Source organism: Acinonyx jubatus, chromosome B3 (assembly GCF_027475565.1).
Source record: "Acinonyx jubatus isolate Ajub_Pintada_27869175 chromosome B3, VMU_Ajub_asm_v1.0, whole genome shotgun sequence".
Lineage (NCBI taxonomy): Eukaryota > Metazoa > Chordata > Mammalia > Carnivora > Felidae > Acinonyx > Acinonyx jubatus.
Window position 1 is genome coordinate 101516799 of NC_069386.1, and position 17558 is coordinate 101534356.

Here is a 17558-nt window from a genome sequence, read left to right on the forward strand (position 1 = left end):
ATTTATGCATCCAACATGAAAGCACCCAAACACCTAAAACAGTTAATAATAAACATAAAGAAACTAATCAATAATAATATAATAGTAGGGGAATTTAACACCCCATTTACATCAATGGAAAGATCATCTAAACAGAAAAATCAACTAGGAAACAATGGCTTTGAATGACACACTAGACCAGATGGATGTATTAACAGATTTTTCTGAACATTCCATCCTAAAAAAGCAGGATACACATTCTTTTCAAGTGTACATGAACATTCTCCAGAATAGATCACATATTATGTCACAAAACAGGCCTTAACAACAACAACAAAAAAGATTGACGTTATACCATGCACCTCTCTATCAGGTTATAAAACTAGAAAAAAAAAATCTGAAAAGAACATAGATACACAGAGGTTAAACAACTTGCTAGTAAACAATGAATGGGTCAACCAGGAAATAGAAGCAGAAATAAAAAATTACATGAAAACAATTGGAAATGAAAAAAACAGTCCAAATCCTTTGGGATGATGCAGAAGTGGTCCTATGAGGGAAGTTTATAGCAATACAGGCCTACATTAAGAAGAAAAATCTCAAACAATCTGACCTTAAACCTAAAGGAGCTAGAAAAAGAACAAACAAAACCCCAAACCAGCAGAAGGAAGGAAATAATAAAGATTACAGCAGAAATAAGTTATATAGAAACAATACAACAATGAAACCAGAAACTGGTTCTTTGAAAAAATTGATAAACCTCCAGTCAGACTTATCAAAAAGAGAAAGGACTCAAATAAATAAAAATCATAAAAGAGAGGAGAATTAACAACCAACTTCACAGATACAAATAATGAGACTTATGAAAAACTATATGCCAACAAATTGGACAACCTAGAAGAAATAAATTCCTCAAAACATATAACCTACCAAAACTGAAACAGAAAGAAATAAAAAACTTGAACAGACTGATAACCAGCAAAGAAATTGAATCAGCAATCATAAACTCTCAAAAACAAAAGTCTAGGACCAGATGGCTTCAGAGGCAAATTCTACCAAACATTTAAAGAAAAGTGAATATCCATTCTTCTCAAACTATCCCAAAAAAATAGAAAAGGAAAACTTCATTCTATGAATCCTTCAAATTCACTCTATGAGGCCAGCATTATTGCCCTCATACCAAAACCAGATAAAGACACCACAAAAAGAATAGTTTCAGGCCAATATCTCTGATGGACATAGATGCAAAATTTCTCAACAAAATACTAGCAAAACAAATCTAACAATAAAGAAATCATTCATCAAGATCAAGTGGGATTTATTCCTGGGCTGCAAGCGTGGTTCCATATTTGCAAGTCAATGTGATATAACGCATTAATAATAAAAAAAAGAATAAGAACCATATGATCATTTCAATAGATGCAGAAAAAACATTTGACAATGTAAAAAATCCATTCATGATTTAAAAAGCCCTCAACAATAGGTTTAGAGTGAACATATCTCAATATAATAAATACCATATGTGAAAAACCCATAGCTAATATCTTGAGTGGGGAAGAACAGAGCTTTTCCCCTCAGGTCAGGAATAAGATAGGGTTGTCTACTCTCACCACTTTTATTCAATATAGTACTGGAAGTCCTAGCCACAGCAATCAGACAACAAAAAGAAAACAAAAAGGTATCCTTGGGGTGCCTGGGTGACTCATTTGGTTAAGCATCTGACTCTTGATTCCAGCTCAGGACATGATCTCATGAACCAGGAGATGGAGCCCTGTATCAGACTCTGCACTGACACAGCACAGTCTGCTTAGGATTCTCTCTCCCCCTCTCTCTTCTCTTCTCTCTCTCCCTCTCTCTCACAAAAATAAACATTAAAAAAAGAGGCAAAAGGCATCCAAATTAGCAAGAAGTAAAACTTTCACTATTTGCAGATGGCATAATACTCTATATAGGTACCTTGAAAGATTCCACCAAAAACCTGCTAGAATTGATACACGAATTCAGTAAAGTCACAGGATACAAAACCCACATACAGAAATATGTTACATTTCTATACACCAATAAGAGAATTTACAATTTACAATTTACAATTGCACCAAACCATAAGATACCTAGGAATAAACCTAACCAAAGAGACGAAAGATCTGTACTCTGAAAACTATGAAAACTATAAAACACCGATGAAAGAAATTGAAGACAACACAAAGAAATGGAAAGACATTCCATCCTCATGGGTTGGAAGAATACTGTTAAAATGTCTATACTACCCAAAGCAAACTACACATTTAATGCAATCCCTATCAAAATACCAACAGCATTTTTCACAGAGCTAGAGCAATCGTATGATTGGCATGGAACCACAAGATTCTGAATATCCAAAGTAATCTTAAAGAAAAGCAAAGCAAAAAGCAATCACAATTCCAGACTTTAAGTTGTATCACAAAGCTGTAGTGATCAAAACAGTATGGTATTAGCACAAAAATAGACACAGAGATGAATGGAACAGAATACAAAGCCCAGAGATGAACCCACTATTATATGGTCATTAATCTTTGACAAAGAAGGAAAGAATATTCAACGGGAAACAGATGGTCTCTTCAACAATTGGTGTTGTTGGTGTTAGAAAAACTGGATAGCAACATGCAAAACAATGAAAGTAGACCACTTCCTTACACCACACACAAAATAAATTCAAAATGGATTAAAGACCTAAATATGAGACCTGAAAATCAAAAAGGCCTTGAAGAGAGCTCAGGCAGTAATTTATCTGACATCAGCAGTAATAACTTTTTTCTAGATAGGTTCTCAGAGGCAAGGGAAACAAAAGCAAAAATACATTGATGCGACTACATCAAAATAAAAAAAACTTCTTCACAATGAAGAAAACAATCAACAAAACTGAAAGGCAACCAACAGAATGGGTGAAGATATCTGCAAATGACATTATGTGATAAAGGGTCTGTATCTAAAATATATCGAGAACTTATAAAACTCAACACTCAAAAACTGATCAAATTAAAAATTGGGAAGAAATGAATAGACATTTCTCCGAAGACAATATCCAGGTGGCCAACCATCACATGAAAAGATGCTCATCACTCACCATCAGGGAAATATAAATCAAAATTACATGAAGATATCACTTCACACCTGTTAGAATGGTTAAAATCAACAACAGAAAAAACCATCAGGTGTTGGGGAGAATGTGGAGAAAAAGGAACACTTGTGCACTAAATGATAGGAATAGAAACTTTTGCAGCCACTATGGAGAACACTATGGATGGAGTTTCCTCATAAAGTTAAATATAGAACCATGGTATGATCTAGCAATTGCACTACTAGGTATTTACCACCCCCCAATACAAAAATACAAAATCAAAGGGATATACATACTCTTATGTTCACTGCAGCATTAGCAACAATAGCCAAATTATGGAAACAGCCCAAGTGTCCATTGACTGATGAATGGCTAAAGAAGCTGTGGGGTGTGTGTGTGTGTGTGTGTGTGAATGAAATCTTGCCATTTGCAATGACATGGATGGAGCTAGAAAATATTATGCTAAGCAGAATAAGTCAGTTAGAGAAAGATAAATACCATATAATTTTGCTCACACAGAATTTAAGAAACAAATGAGCAAAGGGAAAAAAGAGAGGCAAACCAAGAAACAGACTCTTAACTATAGAGAACTGATGGTACCAAAGTAGAGGTAGGGGGATGGGTGACATAGGTGATGGGGATGAAGGAGTGCACTTGTGATGAGCACCACGTGTTATATGGAATTACTGAATCACTATATTGTACATCTGAAACTAATATGACACTGTAGGTTATCTAAAATTAAAATAAAAGCTTTAAAAAATTAAATTAAAATAAATTTTAAAAAGCCTTTACTCCCCCCCCCCCAAATTCAGTCATGTTTTTATATGCTAAAAATGAACTATCTGGGAAGGAAATTAGAAAAACAATCCCATTCATAATAGTAGCAAAAGAATAAAATACTTAGGAATAAGCTAAGGAGCCAAAGTTTTTTTAAAGTTTATTTATTTTGAGAGAGAGTGAGCAAGTGAGCATGGGTGGGGGAGAGGCAGAGAGAGAGAGAGAGAGAGACAGAGAGAGAGAGAGAGAGAGAGAATCCCAACCAGACTCCTCGCTGTCAGTGCAGAGCTGGACACAGGGCTCAGTCTCCTGGTTTGTGAGATAAGGACCTGAGGTAAAAATCAAGAGTTGGATGCTTAACCGACTGAACCACCCAGGAGCGCTTGAAAGATTTTTATACTGAAAATTAAAAACATTCATGAAAGAAATTAAACAAGACACAAATGGAAAGACAACTTATGTTCATGGATTAGAAGACTAATCAAAGCAATCTACAGATTCAACACAATCCCTATCAAAATTCCAGAAACATTTTTTTTACAGAAATAGAAAAGGCAAAAAAAAAAAAGAAAAAGAAAAAAATAAAAGGCAATTCTACAGTTCATAAGGAACCACAGATGACTATGAATAGCCAATTCTAAGAAGAAAACTGGAAGCAGAACACTTTAAGATTTCAAACTATATTACAGAGTTTTAATAATTAAAACAGTATGGTACTTGCATAAAAAGACATATAAACCGGGGCGCCTGGGTGGCTCAGTCGGTTAAGTGGCCGACTTCGGCTCAGGTCATGATCTCACGGTCCGTGAGTTCGAGCCCCGCGTCGGGCTCTGTGCTGACAGCTCAGAGCCTGGAGCCTGTTTCAGATTCTATGTCTCCCTCTCTCTGACCCTCCCCCATTCATGCTCTGTCTCTCTCTGTCTCAAAAAAAAATAAACGTTAAAAAAATCATTTAAAATAAAAAAAGACATATAAACCAATGGAACATAAGAGAGCCCAGAAATAAATCCATATATACATGATCAAGGTATTTCAGCAAGGGTTTAAGAAAACACAATAGGGAAAAGATAGTCTTTTCAACTACTTGGTGTTGGGAAAACTGGACCATTTTACATGTAAAAGAGTGAAGTTGGACCTGTAACTTACTCTATACACACAAAAATCAACTCAAATTGGTTAAAGACTTAAATGAAAGACCTGATACTGTAAAGATTTTCAGAAGCAACCATAGGGAATAAACTTCATGATATTGGTTTTGATAATGATTTTATAGATAGGACCCCCAAAGCACAGGCAACAAATAGACAAGTGGAACTCAAATTGAAAAGCTTCTGCACAGCAAAGGAAATGATGGAATGAAGAAGAAACCTATAGAATGAGAGAATATTTGCAAACCATATATTTGATCATACAACTCCATGAGAAAAAACTAATAACCTAATTTTAAAATGGGTTGAAGACTTGAGGAGCTTGAACAGACATTTCTCCAAAGATGACATACACATGGCCAACAGGTATATGAAAAAATGTTCATCACTAATCAAAAAAAATGCTAACCAAAACCACAATCAGGAGCACCTGAGTGGCTCAGTTGGTTAAGCATGCCACACTTCATTTTGGCTCAGGTGATGATCTCATGGTTTATGGGATTGAGCCCACTTTGGTCTCTGCGCTGAAAGTGGGTGAAGCCTGCCTGGGATTCTCTCTCCTCTCTCCCTGCCCCTTATCCATGCACGTGCACTCTCACTCTCAAAATAAACATTAAAAAACCAAACAAAAAAAATCCCCACAATCATCAGGGAAATACAAATCAAAACCACAATGAGATATCACTTCACACTTGCCAGAATGGCTAAAATCAACAACACAAGAAACAACAGGTGTTGGCAAGGATGTGGAGAAAGAGGAACCCTCTTCCACTGTTGGTGGGAATGCAAACTGGTTCAGCTACTGTGGAAAACAGTATGGAGGTTCCTCAAAAAGTTAAAAATAGAACTATCCTATGACCCAGTAATTCCACTACTAGGTATTTACCCTCAAAATACAAAAATACTAATTCAAAGGGGGAAACAAAGGGATTCATTCAAAGGGATACATTCACCCTGATGTCTATAGCAGCATTATCTATAACAGCCAAATTATGGAAATAGGAACAGCCCAAGTGTCCACTGACTGATAAATGTATAAAGAAGATGTGGTATATATGTGATGGAATATTACTCAGCCATAAAAAAGAATGAAATCTTGCTGTTTGCAATGACATGGATGGAGCTAGAGAGTATTGTGCTAAGTGAAATTAGTCAGAGAAAGACAAATCCCATATGACTTCGCTCATGTGGAATTTAACAAAACAAACAAAGGGGGAAAAGAGAGAGGGAGGCAAACCAAGAAACAGACTCTTAACTATAGAGAACAAACAGATGGTTGCCAGAAGGGAGGTGGGTGGGGAGATGGGGGAAACAGGTGATGGGGATTAAGGAGTGCACTTGTTGTGATGACCACCAGCTGTTGTATGGAAGCGCTGAATCACCATATTGTACACCTGAAACTAATATTATACCGCATGTTAACTAGAATTTGCAAACTTAAAAACACAGTGAGATATCATGTCACACCTGTCAGAATGACTATTATCAAAACAAAACAAAAACAAAAACAAAAAAAACAGAGGTGTCAGCAAGGATGTAGAGAAATGAGAACCTTTGCACACTGTTGGTGGGAATGCAAAATGGCACAGATGGAAAACAGAAAGTTCCTCAAAAAATTAAAAATAGAACTACTATGTGACCCAGCAATCCCTCTTCTAGGTTTACATCCCAAAGAAGTGAAATCGGAATCTTGAATGGATATTAGCACTCCCATTTATTGCATCACTATTCTCAATAGCTAAGATGTGGAAACAACCCAAATGTCCCGACAGATGAATAGATAATGTGGCATATGTATACAAAATAATATTTAGCCTTAAAACAGAAGGAAATGCTATAATATGTGACAACATGGACAGACCTTGAGGACATTATGCTGTGAAATAAGCTTGATCCAGAAAGACAAACACTACATGATTCCACTTATATGAAGTATCAAAACTATTCAAATTTATAAAATCAAAGATTGGAATGGTGGTTACTAAGGGATAAGGAGGGAGGCAGATATGGGGGTGGGGTTATTAACCAACAGGCATGATATTTTTGTTAAATATGATGAATAGATGAATAAGCTCTACCACCTTTTAACACCTACACAAAAAGAGACTCTAAACAGATTAAAGACCTGACATCATAAAAATCTTAGAACACAGGCAATAATTGCTCTGACATCAGCCGTAAAGACATTTTTCTTCTACGTAAGTCTCCTAAGGCAAAGGAAACAAGCAAAAAGCAAACTATTGGCACTACAAAGCTTTTGCACAGCGAACGAAACCATCAACAAAACAAAAAGACAACCTACAGAATAGAAGATATTTGCAAATGATATATCTGATAAGGGGTTAATATCTAAAATATATAAGGAACTATACAACACCACCAAAATAAAAAACAAAAACAAAAACCATCCAATGAAAAAATGGGCAGAGGAAGTGAGCATTTTTCCAAATAAGACCTACAGATGGCCAACAGACACTTCATGATGTTCAACATCACTCATCATCAGGGAAATGCAAATCAAAACCACAAGGAGATATCACCTCACATCTATTAGAATGGGGAAAAAAAAAGAAATAACCAGTGTTGGCAAGGATGTGGGGGGTGGGGGGGAAGGTACCCTTTTGCATTGTTGGTGAGAATATAAGTTGGTATAACCACTGTGGAAAGCAATATGGAGGTTCCTCAAAAAATTGAATACAATATCATATGATCCAATTCCACTACTGGATATTAACCCAAAGGAAAAAAAAACACTAATTCAAAAATTTATACGCACCCTTATGTTTGTTTACTGCAGCATTATTCATGATAGCCAACCCAAATGTCCATCAATATATGAATGGATAAGATGTGGTACACATACATGCATACACATACACACAGGGGTCGGGGGGCGGTGGGTAGATAATATGTAGCCATTTAAAAGGTGAGGTGAGATTATGCCATTTGAGGCACCATGGAAGGACCTAGAGGGTATTATGCTAAGTGAAATAAGTCAAACTGAGAAAGACAAATACCATGTGATTTCATCCATAAGTGAAATCTAAACAAAATCAACAAAAAGTTAGAATCAGACCTATAAATACAGAGAACAAACTGATGGTTGCCAGGGGGCAAAGGATAGAGATTTGGGCAAAATGGGTAAAGAGAGTGGGAGTTTCAGGCTTCCATGTACGGAATGAATAAATCATGGGAACAAAAGGCACAGCATAGGGAATACAGTCCGTGATACTGTAATAGCGATATGTGGGGACAGATGGTAGCTACACTTGCTGTGAGCATAGCCTGATGCATAAACTTGTTGAATCACTGTGTTGTACACCTGACACTAACGTAACATTGTGGGTCAACCAGACTCAAGTAAAAAGCTCTAGAGGGCTGTACAACATTTTAAGTATGGTCAACAATAATATATACTTAAATTCGTTAAGAGGACAGATCTCACATAAAGTGTTCTCATTACAATCAAAACTTTAAAAAAAAATTGTACTAGCCTGGGTGGCTCAGTTGGTTAAGCGGCCGACTTCGGCTCAGGTCATGATCTCGCGGTCTGTGAGTTCGAGCCCCGCATCGGGCTCTGTGCTGACAGCTGGGATCCTGGAGCCTGTTTCGGATGCTGTGTCTCCCTCTTTCTCTGACCCTCCCCTGTTCATGCTCTGTCTCTCCCTGTCTCAAAAATAAATAAAATGTTAAAAAAAATTAAAAATTGGACTAAACCAATGGCTTTCAAAGTGTAGATAGTGTAGAACACTTTCAAAAAATCAGATGACTTCTCATTCAGATTCCTAATACGTAAGTGGATAAAAGCAATATTTTAGTGGCATAAGTTTAAAAAGCTTAAATGGATAAAATTACTCAAATGAGAAAAAATGATAAAATCTAGGATTAGGGAAAACAGTTATCGTCCTATCAGCCTTATCAATCTTTCTGCTTCATTGGGGAAAAAAAAAAAAAAACCTGATTCATAGCTCAACTTCCATCTTAATACTCTTTAATCCAAACCAGAAGCTTGAAAGAGAATAGAAAATGTTCTCCAAGTTAAATCACTAACAATATCTAACAATGAGAGCCATTCTTATAAATGTGTCAGACAAAAATTGCCTAATAAATACAAAACCACTCGTAGCATTATGTCTTGCATAATATATAAGTGTAGGCAGGCACCAAGTGATAGACCTGAGCTACATTCTTGTTGCAAACCTGAATTTAAAAGGAAACAGCAACAATTGTACTCATGGAGAATGAAAGTTGTTGGTATCCTGTGTACATTATACTCACAGCATCAGCTTGATTTCCCAGGAGCTTGCATTTCACCAATGGCCTAACATGCCACATCCTACAAGGCAATTTACAATCCATTAGTTTAGAGCTTCTGATAACCCAAACAGAATCAGATTCTGTCCATCAAACCCTTTCTTTTCCTCCGAAAGTGACGCATGAAGACAGTGAAGGAAAGCTTTCAACTTCAAAGAGACTGAACATGATAGAAATATCATTTATGTTAAGTATGTTAATTGAAAACAAATTAAATATTTAACTATGTATATATTACTATATATCTACATGCACTGGTGATATATATATAAATATAAATATATATATATAATTCATTCTTTATAATAAAATTTTAACCAATACTTTAAGGTAGCTTAACTTGTATAACAGTTAAGTATCACGTGTAAACACTCTGGAACACTTAACCTTTGCTAAAGAAAGGTGTTCCTCATCCTAAATAACTCTTTCAGTGGAAGCTCTCTTATCTGACCTCTACTTCGCCTTCTTACAGAATTCATCACTGTTCTCCATTCCTTTCATGGAACATGCTAATGGATTCTAGCATCCTCATGCTCGTGGCTAGTGATTTGCTACCCTCTACTAACTTGGTCTTTCAAACCCTAGAAGACTGTCAAGACTGGTTTCTCTACCGTCTTCCATGCCAAGACGAGACTCTCAGGCTCTGACTCTAGCTCCCCAATCTGCAAATGTCTCAGGGTAAAGGAACCTGGAAATCAATAGCTCACCTCTCTGTGATCCTATAAATCTAAGTATAGACCTGCCTAGTTGCGGGTGGGCATCAGCTGCCCTCTTATGCCTTTTAACAGAATTTTTAAATTGTATCTTACGTTTCATTTCACTTTATGGCCTTTCTAGTTATTCTTGGTGAGAGCATTAGTCTGTTGCAGGATCCTGCGTAGGGGCAAGAGTCCCAAGCCTGTATTTGAGGCCACCGAACAAGAGTGGGGTTCAACCACGCAGCTTTTGTTTACCTAATTTCTATTGTAGGGCCCTAAAAAAATTGTCCTCTGCTCAAAAAGTTAACGTTCCTCAAGCTTTGACAACCACGTACCAAAATTGTTCTTTTTCCCCCCTCTCCTTTTACTTTCAAATGATCTTTCTTCACAAAAACACGAACTCATGGCGTTCAACGATTCTACTTTAAATGTGCCATACGGCAGTGATTTGTTAATTCAACTTTATTTTAATGGGACTTGAGACTCACTTGGAATTGACTAGAATTTATCCTGGGGGATGCATCCTCCCCCCGCGTCTTCTGAAGACGGTGTTGTACATGGAAATGGAGAGACGGTCCGGGCTCTGCTGCTCAGGCAGGACAGACGCTCAGTTTTGCTCTGAGGTTTGCTAGTCAGTAACTCTAGGCACTTGTGCATAAAGAGCCGGTGGCCCCAACTAATCCCAAGTACCTGACTTTATGGAAAATAGCTTATTATCCTTAGTGAACTTTCTTTGCAATTGGCCGCTTCCCGAGGCCAGACAATGCCCAAGGAAGCAGGAGAACAGCCTTCTCCAAATCAGAGCCCACGTAGAATTGAGGACTCATAAAGGTGTCTGGCGGGCTTGCTCCTTGGCTAAAAATCAATTTTATCTTCGACCTTGAGGAAACCAGAGTGTAGGTCAGTGTCCATTAAGAAAAGTGTGCAGAAATGCTTATAGAAAATAGTACCACCTTATTTTCTCTCTGCATCCCTCTCTCCCAGCCCTCTGTCTCCCCTGTTACCTATGAACCATCTGAAAAGAAGATCCCCCTGAGCTAACAAGTTCCTTTAAAGATAATTGTACTCTCTCCGTACATTGCCCCTCCATTTGAAAAGCAAACCTCTTGTCACCCCACTGCAGAGCATCTAGATGTTACATACAAACCGTGCCACTATTTTAATGTTCATGCTCTTGAAAAATACTTGGCATTCCTCAGGGAAAAAGATGTGTATACTTAATGTTGCTACTATTCTAATTCCAAAGTTAAGAGTTGCTCTTTCTCTTAGCGGTCCTCAGCCCCCCCCCCCCCCTGCCCCGAGCTCTTGGGGCTGCATGCCCTCCCCGTCAGCGCTACCGCTCATTTCAAAAGCAACAGCCAAAGCAGATGCGAGGGAGATGCTCCCCTGCTCATAAATTCTAGGAGCGAAAATAGCAACAGCTGTAGCAATTGCAGGATTTCAGCAGGTAATCAAGTAACTAAGTGCCAAAAGCGGATTGGACAATTCTACTGGGGCCTGGGACAGAGGGCAGCGAGAACTTGAACTTGGAGAGGAATCTTCCCTGCAATCAACGAAAATGTAAGCCCAGTGACTGCACCCTGCTACGCACAGATTTTCCTGCTTTCAATGCCAGTCCCTGAGCAGTAGGAATAACCTTTCTCATAACATTTGGCTTTCTTGGATATATTTACCTCTATTGCATACTGCCAAGGTTCACCTGTGTATTTTCATCACTGGTTTAATAACATTTTTCAAGACCCTTACGTACTTATGAAAGGATGGGTATGCCTGTTTAGGCTGAGGCTTATGGGTAGAATTTCTTCCGAAATGTTCTCCCCAAATCTAAAGGGCAGCGATTCTCATAGCAAAGGTTTTAGAAGGTACAAGAGGGTCAGTAATGAACCTCCAGGCTAAGAAGGCACTTTAAGACCAAAACGACACAAGCCGCTCCACAGTGTTTACAGTTTCGTCCAGGGTAACTTACTGACAAGAAGAATCCAGCAGGCAAACAATCCACAGACCGCACGACGACTCTCCACCCTGCCAGGGCCTTACCCCCAGCTTTTATAGAGGGAGGGGCACAGTGGTGAGGTCACAGCGTAGTTATTTAAAGTGGCACCATCTGTGCTCCAGAGGATCTCTACTAGTTATCTACAGTGGGCCCTTCTGTGCGCCACTTTAGGGAAGATCAGAACAAGCCTTCTCTCATTGTGATCAGGGCTTACATTAACCTCTTAGGGCCTGGAACACGTAGCTCCGAGGGAGGGCACTGCGCAGGCGTGGAGAAGATGGCGAGCCAACGATGGCGTCAGAGCCGTCAGCACCCCTACAAAGGGAGACCAGACTCTCCTGCTCATCTTTGGAAGTTAGAACAGCACTCAGGGTCCAGGGAGGCCTATGAGGCATGGAAAGGAGAAAGGATACTGTGCCTGTTCTCTTTTGTTATTAGACGTAATTATGAAAGACTTTCCCATTGAGAGGCGAGAACCAGGCTGTAAGTACTGGCTTAGTGGCTAAGAGCACAGACTCTGCCTGATTCAAATATAGGCTCTGTGACCCTGGACAAGTGTTCAGTGTGCAGGTTTCCGCATCTGTATAATAATGCTAGTAATACCCACCTCCAATGATTTTATGAGAATGAAATGATTCACTACATGCTAAGTGCCTAGAACAATACCTAGCACATGGTAAGCTCAGTAAATATTATCCCCTTATATGAATCATGTATCTCCTCAGTATTAAGCATGTGTCCAACTGTTGGAACTTTAGAAAATAGCTCTATAGAGTAAAAATATACCTTTGATATATTTTTTTAAATGTTCTTCTATTAGTTAGAAGTCTGTTGGTTACAAGTTCAACTTTAAACTAGCCTACGGGGACAGAAAAATAAATTTATTGGCTCTCATGCATGCCTAGGAAGTGGTCCATCTTGCTTGGACCCAAGGTCTCTGTCTCTGTCTGTCTCTCTCTCCATCTCTTGGCTGAGCTCACATGATGTCCTCCACCACGAGCGCCTTCCTTATACCCTCCTGACCTAGCATCTCCAGTAGAAACAATCTCATTTGACACCCCAGCAGAAGAGACCCAGCAAGGACTGTGATTGGCTCAGCCTAGAACCGGTCACTTTAGGGTTAACCTAGTTTTCTGGGTTAGCAGGAACCTACATTGCCCATTTTGTAAGGCAAAGATTCATTGTAAATATAGAAATATTAGACTATGTCTCGATTTTCTGTAGTCAATAAACTAATTTATTGATTACCCTTCAATCTACAACTCTAAAACCTAAATTCTAAAACTTGGTTGTGAATTCCTAGAGAACTGTGTTGACAGAGATTTTGAGGTTGCATTCTTGCTCAGACAAAACAATACTGGCTAAGGGTATGGTTTGGGCAGTGATGGTACCTATGCCGGGTGATAACTGCCTGTTTTATGCCAGGTTAAGAACCCTTACCCACAAACTGAGGACATTACAGATGGAGAGACTTTCAATTGGAGCCATGTGTCAGAGCTGAGCTTCCAAGTAATGCTAGAGTTAATTCAAACAGCCAGTCAACACCATGCATGGCAGGTTATGCACTTAAGTGAGCAGCTTTACAACACCACAAATGAGTGTTGACAGGCTGACTCATCTCTGTTAAGAAGGAAGAACATGCTGATTTATCTCTTTCAAAGCCCTCTGGGTCAACCTCTTGTAAACCCTACCTTGAGGTGCTTTACCATGAAACAACAGATAAATAAGGACAAAAGGGTAACTTAAACTTTTCTTTTTCATGTTGGCATTCTTAGAGTTCAATACTTCAAATGACATAGTACATATAGTGTTTCACCGGTTGCTAGATATAGTAAGTACTCATCAATGGTAGCTGTTTTCATGATGATTTCCACAACTTTTCTGTGTATAAAGCGTATGTTTTATCACCAAATAAAAGGTGAGAGACTTGTATGGCCAAATTCTTAAAGATTTTCTTGGAAGATGCCAGGCAAGATCTCCCTGTGTTAATCATGTTTTTTTATTTTTTATATTTTATGATGTTTGACATCTTGGGGACCACATGAACATGGGGAGAGACTGCCCTTCCAGAGCTGGGGTAGCAAACAACTTGCCTGTGAGCACACCTTTCACACACCAACCAACTAATCCAAAATCCATATTCCCATCTACCTCCTTTATCAAAACCTCACACACCAAGCCCATATTTCCCCTGCCCCAAATCACCCCAGGGCCAAGTACTAGGCAACTGGAGACCACTCTTATAGCCCAGAGCCTGCCTTTGCTCAAACTTGCCTACCCTGCCTCACCCAGTCCTTCCGCCAGGAACCACAATAGAGTCCCTGGGCCACACTTTTCTGGTCGCTCTTTCTGCTTCCTGCCTTGCCCGGTGCTTCCCCTGGTGGCCCTGCATGGAACTGCATGCCCCCTCCTCTTGGGCCTTGTAAGTAACAAACTCTTTCCAAGTCCATTGTCTCCATGTCTGTCATCTCAGGAAACCTGATTAAAACAAATCCCAGGTACATATGAAGCCATTCCTATAACCATAAGCAATAGGGTTGAGGAATAATATGCAACGAAAAAAATACTCTCAAAATTGAAATGGAAGTAAAAATGTGGGAAGAGGAAGAACTTTGAATGCAGTATGTTGAGATCATTTATTATTTGTTGTCTTTCTCTAGTTGTGTTTGGGAAAGGAGTTACCCAAATCCAAGCATACACTTGGAACTATGGAATTTATATAGGAATAAATATCCACTTGCTTTAGGGTAGGGTACAGAGTTTAACAAAATTATGGACAGTATTAATATTAGCAGAAATAATCTCCAATATAATCTTTAGCAATGTAGCCGTTAATTAAGTCTCATCGAAACATGTTCAAGCTTGGGCTAGTTTTGTTTTTGTTTTTGTTTTTGTTTGCATTTTCTTCTTTTATTTTCAAGAATCTTTTAAGTGATTTCTCTTGGTTTCATTGCCAAGTTTTATTATTTTATTTTATTTTATTTTTAAGTTTATTTATTTTGACAGACACAGAGAGAACACTGGCAGGGAAGGGGCAGAGAGAGAGATTATTCCCAAGCAGGCTCTGCCTTGTCAGTGCAGGGCCAATGCAGGCCTCAGTCTCCCAAACCGTCAGATCATGACCTGAGCTGAAATCAAGAGTTGGAGGCTTAACTGACTGAGCCACCCAGGTGCCCCATTCACTGCCAAATTTTAAAACACCAAGCCCTTGGGTTAGGTATAACATGCCCATATATAAAATTAATCATCAAAAGAAATGCTTACAGGTGCCTGGGTGGCTGAGTCGGTTCAGCATCAGACTCTTGGTTTTGGCCCAGGTCATGATCTCACAGTTTTGTGAGTTTGAGCCCCATGTATGGCTCTGCACTAGCAGCATGGAACCTGCTTGGGATTCTCTCTCCCTCTCCCTCTGCCCTTCTCCTGCTCATGCTGTCTCTCTGAAAATAAACAAATGAAGTTAACATTAGGAAAAAAGAAATGCCTAGTTATAATGGCTTTTTGGAGTAAAGAACAAAGAGAGCGGCTGTGGGGAGGAAACGAGGAGACCTATAAGGAATCGCAGCGCCCGGGTGCAAGGGAGCAGCACCCACAGGGCCATTATGGAGGCGGAAAACACAGCTACTCGAGTGTATTCTGCATAGACACTCTGTGCACCGGAAGGAGGGAGAAACAATTTACAGACCAAGGAAGGCCTGGACAAAATTATCCATTTTTGGAGGAATCATTTGTGCTGCAGCCATGAACACTTTCTGGAGAGCTATTTGAGGAGGCAGATGTTTAGATAATATATTGCTGCTTTGCATTTCTATAACACCTTCCATCTAAGAGCTGCAGAGTGTAACACAAACATTAACTAATAAATTAAGCCTTGTGGCACCTCTGCATGATTGATAGGCATAATAGCCATTTTTATAGTGTGGGAAAGGCAGCACCCTGCTCAAAGGTGCTCAAGTCATTTACCCAAGGTCATGAAGGGGGAAAAATGACAAACTGTTTCAAATTGGAGCACCAACTCTCCCCACACTCACATAATGTGTTTTTTCTCACTTGGCAGGTCAGCAACTTCAAGAGCATGTGTTTGTTTCCATGGGACACTTAGCGGTAGAGGGGGATGCAATGTAGAGCCTGGTTTCCACTGATCTGCTTCAGGAGATAGCTCTTTAATTTAACTGGGAGATGGTTTGAAAATATTAAGTCTTGGATCAAAGCCTTACTCCTTTCTCTCTGGTTTACCCAGGAATTAATTTGTTTGCTAATGCTGGTCTCTTTCCTGGGATGACAGTGGCCTTTTGCTCTAGAGTTGTGTGTTTATGTTGCTTAATCCAATTATGCAAAGGACTTAAAATATTACAAGAATATCAAACAACCCCAACACATCTGTGGAGGCATTAATGTAATTATTTTTATTGCTGTTTTAATTTCTGAAAAGCCCATAAAACTGTCATTGAAAGTAGAGTGTGATATGTCAACAAAAGACAGGGCCAACCCTTAACAGAATCTAGTGGGCTTGTCAGTGAAATCTTGTTTTACTTTGGTCAAACGTTACTATGTATCTTCCTAAAGGCTACTCACTCCATATCACAGGTTGCGCTTAGTAACAACTTGTTCCATAGTGGTATTGTCTTTTTCCTCTTTCTCTCCATAACCCACACAGTTTTTCCAGTAGAATAATCAGGCGGAAGGAAAACAAAGTAAGGAAATCAAATATAAATCCTTGGTACTCACGAACTCTTGGAAAAAAGATGGCCACCACTGTTACACAAAGCTGTGGGGATTTCTACCTCAGTGAGCATTTTCAAACTTCTCAGGAAGTAACGGGTTCGCCTCGAAGTCACTCATGTCCTTAATTGTCATTTGTTTTCCTCTTTCCTATAGCTAAAAATATAAGTTGTTTTTTTTTTTTCAAACGAAGCAAGATGTGATTTGCTTGTCCCTGGTTAACAGCTTCCTTTCTTCTCCAGACCCTGTCCTGTGGCAACATTAGCACTCACGTCAGATAAGACTATTACTCATCATGTTAACAAATTACATTTAGGCAGCACTTTGCATCACTCCCCATGTCCCCACCCGTTTTCTCCCCATTTGTCACAACACCTCAAATACAGGTACTGACTAGGGGATGGTGAGGTGACAGAGCCAGGAGGGACTTGATCACCTGGCTCCCACAGTGTGCTGAGGGCACTAGAAACCACATGGGCATGGAGGCAGGTGTGCTGGATGCCCATCCCAGCCCTGGGAACTGGTCATCCTGAAGAAATCCTGTCACACATTTGCCCTGGTCATGTCAATGAGGAATGGGTGCTTATCCAAATGGGGGTGGGGGTGCTTATCCAAACGTGTGTTTGGGAGAGGAAGCAGTGAATACCCATAGTTTAGGAGGGGAAAAAAAAAAAAACCACCCTACATGGTTTTGATACAGCCTTCTGGGAGGCTGGTTGAAACCATCCTGACAGACTACATAGATTTTTTTAAAGCATAGTTTGTCCTAGAGTTAAGGTGTAGACAAACTTCAATGTACAGTCCATTTCTGACCCATTTGGACAAATTGC

General features: G+C 39.3%; 1 long non-coding RNA gene across 1 annotated transcript; it reads right to left on the minus strand.

Annotated features, from left to right (window-relative positions):
* Positions 1 to 8499: 8499 nt before the first annotated feature.
* LOC113601559 (uncharacterized) lies at positions 8500 to 17297 on the minus strand. Its single transcript, XR_008299417.1, has 3 exons — positions 10505 to 17297; positions 9283 to 9340; positions 8500 to 8670 (listed from the first exon to the last, which is right to left on the minus strand). It is a non-coding gene; the product is annotated as an uncharacterized LOC113601559 (long non-coding RNA).
* Positions 17298 to 17558: the final 261 nt, after the last annotated feature.